General features: G+C 40.6%; 1 pseudogene; it reads right to left on the reverse strand.

Moving 5' to 3' along the window:
• Window positions 1–1,230: 1,230 nt before the first annotated feature.
• On the reverse strand, window positions 1,231–2,321 carry LOC127234733 (28S ribosomal protein S27, mitochondrial-like; annotated as a pseudogene).
• Between the last annotated feature and the right edge of the window lie 3,524 nt (window positions 2,322–5,845).

Genomic DNA, 5,845 nt, shown 5'->3' on the forward strand with positions numbered 1-5,845 from the left:
TGACCCAAGTCAGTGCTACTAGCCTGGAGAAATCTGGCTGAGGTTAGATGTGTGAAGAACACAATGTGGGTTGGGGTAGCAGTAGCTGAACTTTGGGGAAATACTTAGTTTTACCTCCTTCCTTATAGGGATAATGGTGCTACCTTACAAGGCTCAAGATGCTGGCACACCACAAGTCTCTGATGACAGTAATGATTGTTATTATTACACTTGTCATAGTCTGATGTAACCAGGCTAAAATGTGCTATTCAAAACAGCAGAATCAAAGACAAGGCTTTCTCACCCCTTTTCACAAAAGATAAATGTCCTGAGATTACTTTGGTGTCTTTATTTCTACAGGTTTTATTAGACCATAAAGATGCATCCTTGCAGTTAAAGGCAGCATTCACTAAACAGCAGGCAAAAGCTCTAACCCTCTCCCAGAAAGGCTTCCAGGAATATTAATGTCCCATCTTCTGACATACTGCACTTGAAATTCTACTCCCTTGTCCTTTAATAGAAACATTTTTTCTAAAGTTGTCTGTGTGTGTACATGTGTGCACACACCTATACAAAGGTTATATCTGACCAGGTATAGGGGAAAGTTACTCCAATATGTCCACAAGTAGCTCACACCCAGGGCAAAGTTTCTCCTGAAAAGCCCCACATCCTGTAAGTGTCACCGTGGGTTCCTACAATCAGAAACCTAGTGAGCTTGTGTTCTGGAAACCTGTGCTGTACTTCATCCAGAGGGAAGGAGAAGGACAAGGTGTAGTGGGAAAGAGGTAATGGGGATGTTTGATCACCCAAGGGCCAATCACTAGGATGTCTGCGTTAGTCAAGGACTATGGGGCACAGGTCTTAGGACATGCAGCTTGTGGCTCTATGTGCCTGGGAAGGGGCAGGAAACCATTCAAACCCTCCATGCTACAGACCCGACTCCTCAGCTATTGCTTATTTTATTACCCTCACCAGATATTGGGAGTGCCCAGGACTCCACTATGAACCCTGAAAGCTGATTAAGAGGTTTAGCTGCCACTTAGTTCCCTGGCCCTTGACACCTGGATGAACAGTGTCGTGACATGCAGCACATTGTGGCTTTCAGGCTATTGCATGGCTTGTGGGAGAAGCAGAAGATCCGAGTCCCATCCTGTCTGTCCAGGCTTAACGCTGGGGTGGCCCACGCAGTTCCGAGTCCCATCATGTCTGGGTGGCCCACAGAGTCCTTGAGCAGGGCCAGCTCATGGTCCTTTAGAGTGCATTCTTGGCTGCATTCAGTGCCTGGTATTCTTGCTTTTCTCTCTCCCTCTGCTCTTGTTCCCTCTGGATCAACTGCACCTGCTCCAGCTGCCACTCATGAAACTTCTCTTCATCAGGGGCCAGGTCTTCTGCTTCACATGCTGTGCATTTTTCTTTAACAAGCTGGGTGGTCAGAGTCAAAAGACTGACTCAACTCTGTCCAACTCCTGCAGTTTAGATTGAGAAGCCTTAAATCGCTCCAGGTATTGGGGAAGCTTGGAATGTTCTGGTTCTACAATGTCTACCCGCTCCACCAGATTTGCTGAGCCCAAGCTGCCTTCACCTTCCTGGGGCTGTGTCTCTGAGGCCTGGTCTGTTGGAGACATCATCTCCTTCAGGACTCAGTCCAGCACATTGAGAACTTCTCTACATAGCCTGAGGTCTTCAGCAGACGAGGCCACCTACTCCATCACTTGAAGGGCTCTGTCAAGGTAGCCTGGTGTCCATATCAGAGGCATGTCTTGGTATATAGCCCGTAGCCCGCGCTGCAGCTCCATCTTCCCAAGAACTGCGTAGCCATACAGCTGGGAACTCAAGCACACTGTGTTCTTTTGTTTTAGGCCTGAAAGCAACAGGTACACACCAAAGTTCCTTTCCTCTTCCCATGTGAGCTCTGTCTTCTCTGACAGGCAATGATATAAAATATAAAGGAAGAGAAGCTGGGTAGATGGCACTTCAAAGGCTTCTTGCATCATGATCTCAAAAACCACAGATAAAGCATCTTTGTAATTTTCTTGCTTTATGAAAGAATCCATCAGTAAATTGAATGTAAAGTTATCTGGAAAAATTCCATACTGAACCATATTAACAAGGTTGTACAAGGCTTTGTCTTTCGCACCATATTTCAGATACTGTCTGATCCAGCTGTGGATGGTCCAGTCTCTCAGGTACCAGCAGTACAGACTGTGTCAAAATTTGTAAAGATAGAACTCTGCAGAATCTATATCTTCTCCAGATGAAATGTTGTCCACAAGCCGTGATATTGACAAAGAACTAACCGGCAAATTCCTTTCATATGCCTTCTCCATTAAGGATGCAAGATCAGACAAGTGGCATTGCTCCTTCTCCCTTGTGTCCTACTGGTAGCTGTCCACATATGCTGCGGAAAGTAGGTATCTTTTAACTGCCAGGGAAAGGCAAGGCATAGATACTCTCTGAGCTAGGAGCATCCCACACTGCACCATCCTGCCAATAATTTTATTGGTTCTAAAATCATGTTTAACTCACAAATTTACTTCAATTAATACATATAATTATGTTATGGCAATCCGTTTTGCAACTCATCTGTCAAAGGCATATAGTGGCCATTGAGAAAATCAACCAAGATGATATTATTTATCCAGGTGAATAACATAATAAAACTCAGGAAAGGACAGGGTGAATCCTTTATATGCTTAACACTTTCACTTCCTTAATAAAGGAAGAGCTGCCTAGTTCTAGTACTAGGAGCAAATTTTTGTGTACAGCAAGGACTAAGAATGTGTGTATGCAGTAAGTAGTAAGAGTGTGTGTATGCAGCAAATAATGAGTGTGTGTGCAGCAAGTACTAACAGTGTGTGTATGTAGCAAATACTAAGAGTGTGTCAGCAAATAATAAGTGTGTGTGTGTGTGTGTGCAGTAAATGCTAAGAATGTGTGTATGTAGCAAATACTAAGAATATGTATGCAGTATGTACCAAAAATGTGTGTATGCAACAATCACTTAGTCACATCAGAAACATTTAACTACAATTTGAAATTGCCAGGGAAACAAAAAACAAGGGTAAAACAAATGCTGTCTGGTATGGTGTCATTTACAATAAAGGTCAGAACAAAGTGAGAAGAGGAAGAAAGGAAGACACAAAGCCTGAAAAAGTTGTGTAACCACTGTCAAAGAGCTGTGTTTGATGTCAGCACAACTCTTTGAATGTCTCCATTTTTCAATGGAGTTAAAATACCCCACTTTTGCTAAATTATTGTACATGTGCTATTGGGAAAGAAAATCCCAGAAAAGAATCAATGCCTTCAGAGACTGATGGATGAGTGTTTCAGTAAGGTGGAGAGATTGGGCTGTTATAGCCTCAGAGACTAATGACCTTATCCTGGGCTAGTTCTCCTCTGCCACAACAGTCATCCCTTGCCTACCCCTATGTAAGAACTAACATCTTGTAACTTAATAAATAGAAACATTTTTTAATCTAATAAACATGCAGATCACTGTCTTCCTTTAGTTAAAAAGCAAAGAATGCCATTAGATAGTATCTTAGACCTGTAGAAAAAAAAATGACCCCTGTCTTTTTACTGTTCCTGCTACTCTGAGGTGGCCACCAATATAGTTTAATTTTACCATGGATTATGACTCTCTATGTTTTGTGAAATTGTAGAAATTTTATGAAACTGCTTCAGTCCTGAAACATGAAACTATAGTAACTTAATCAGGTAAAAAAAAATGACTCAAGAATAAATTATCTCTTATTACTTTTAAAATGAAAACTGTGAGTTTTGTATCAACACTACTCAGGTATTAGATATTCTGTATATATGTATGTAGAATCTTATACATAGATTAAAAAAAATATATGATGATGGTGAGGCTGCTAGGTAAAAACCAGGAAATCCAAAATGAATAAAGGAAGTAGTAATGAAAAAAGTGCAGTTTGTCTGGAATAGGGATGTAGTGGTGCACACTTGAAATCCTAGCTTTTAAGTGTCTTATGTAAGAAGATCTGAATTTCAGGCCTACAGGAGATTACACAAGGAAACATTGTATTGTTTGGTATCTTCCTCTGAACAGAACAACTGCCATGTTCATGAGACCAGCTCTGCTAAAAAAAAGTTCATCACAGATTGGTTTGTTTACTGTTGACATTCTTCTCATGGATATGTGTGGAAAGTCCCCCAATTCTTCTTCTGTCTACTTATATGTATGTGGATACCTTAAGCAAGTTTCAGGCCTCAGGGAGAGGCAAAATAGTTCATGATACTATCTATTCAACTATTGGAAAATCACTATCAGGTTGATCACAGACTTTCCATTGCTACAGCATGGGGTTACCCCACTGTCCTGTCAGTAACACCTAAAACATAATCTTAAATAAGTCCACTCTTTCCATTGGTGAATTGCAGATGGAATCGAAGGACAGCGGTAATTAATGCCTAGCCATTTCTTTCCTTCCTTCCTTCCTTCCTTCCTTCCTTCCTTCCTTCCTTCTTCTTCCCCCCTCCCTCTCTCCTCTCTTTTTTTTTTTTTTTTTGAGGCAGGGTTTCTCTGTATTGCTGTGCTTTGGTCCCTGTCCTGGAACTCACTTTATAGACCAGGCTGGCCTTTATTTCATGATATCTTCTTGCCTCTACCTCCTGAGTGCTGGGATTAGAGGTCAAAGGCAAGCCTCAATAACACCCAGCTCTAGCCATTTCTATTGAGAAAATTCTCAAAATTTTGTGGAAAAGGAAGGAAGGCAGGGGAGATGGATGGAGGCAGCAAGGGAGGAACAGACATAAGGTGGGGTTAGGAAGAAGAAAGGAAGGAAGGAAGGAATAGAGGAAGGAAGGAAGGAAGAACAAATCTCACTCTGGTGAATAAAACAAATGACCTAATAATACAACCAATGGAGTGCAAGGCTAGAGGTGAGAAGGAATTAAAGCAGCTCACTTAAGAAGGGCCTTATTATAATCTCCTGATAATATTTCTAGAAAAAGAGAATATGACTTAGAAACCTAATAGAAAAACAACATCCTGGTACTATCAATGTTACAGAACACATTTAGGGGCATAAAATATATAAAACATGTGAATGTGTGTTATGTCAGATATTTTGAATGTACTGAATATGTGACTGGTCTTCTTGAATCAATTACTATAGATTTTCACAGTAGAATTTATCCAGGATTAATATCTCATCTGACAGAGAATCTGCTTGTAGACCAATGTAGTAGTTGGCAGAATGAAATTCTCGTGAACTGTCAAACTAATGACCTCAATTATTTCTTACTTGCCTGCAAGAACCCACTTGAATCCTTTGCAAAGTGGGTGTCTCCACAGGGAATTCTATTCATAGGGAATTACTATAGTTTGCCTCTCTAAAAGCCATTAACTGAGCATTTCCAGGACTGGTATGGTGGCTCAAGTAGGCAAAAGACCCTGTCACCAAGTCTGATGGTCCTATTTTGATTCCTGTAACTCCCATGAATTAAAAGAGAGTCCAACCCTTACAAGTTGTTCTCTTAACTACACTGATATGCAGTTCCACCATGCACACATCAAATGAATACAATGTGATTAAAAAGTGAACAGTTCAGGAATTGTTTGTTGGAGAGATAAAGTTAGAATCTTATGTGATATAGCCACATGAATGACTTCCCAGTAATTTTGTATTCATTAGGTTATGGACCACTTCAAATGATTCCATGTATTTTTAGTAAAAATGACAGAGAACCTTGAGCAGAAAATGTGGATCAATGCTTTGAGTGTATATCCCAGTCCTCAGCCTCTTCAATCTCTCAGTACCTAGATTTTTAAATTATTGTAGGATGAAAGCTGAGAGTAATGTTAAAGTAAAAGAGGCACAGAAATTATTCAAATTATTCT

The sequence above is a fragment of the Phodopus roborovskii genome, unplaced genomic scaffold (assembly GCF_943737965.1).
Source record: "Phodopus roborovskii unplaced genomic scaffold, PHOROB, whole genome shotgun sequence".
NCBI classification, from domain to species: domain Eukaryota; kingdom Metazoa; phylum Chordata; class Mammalia; order Rodentia; family Cricetidae; genus Phodopus; species Phodopus roborovskii.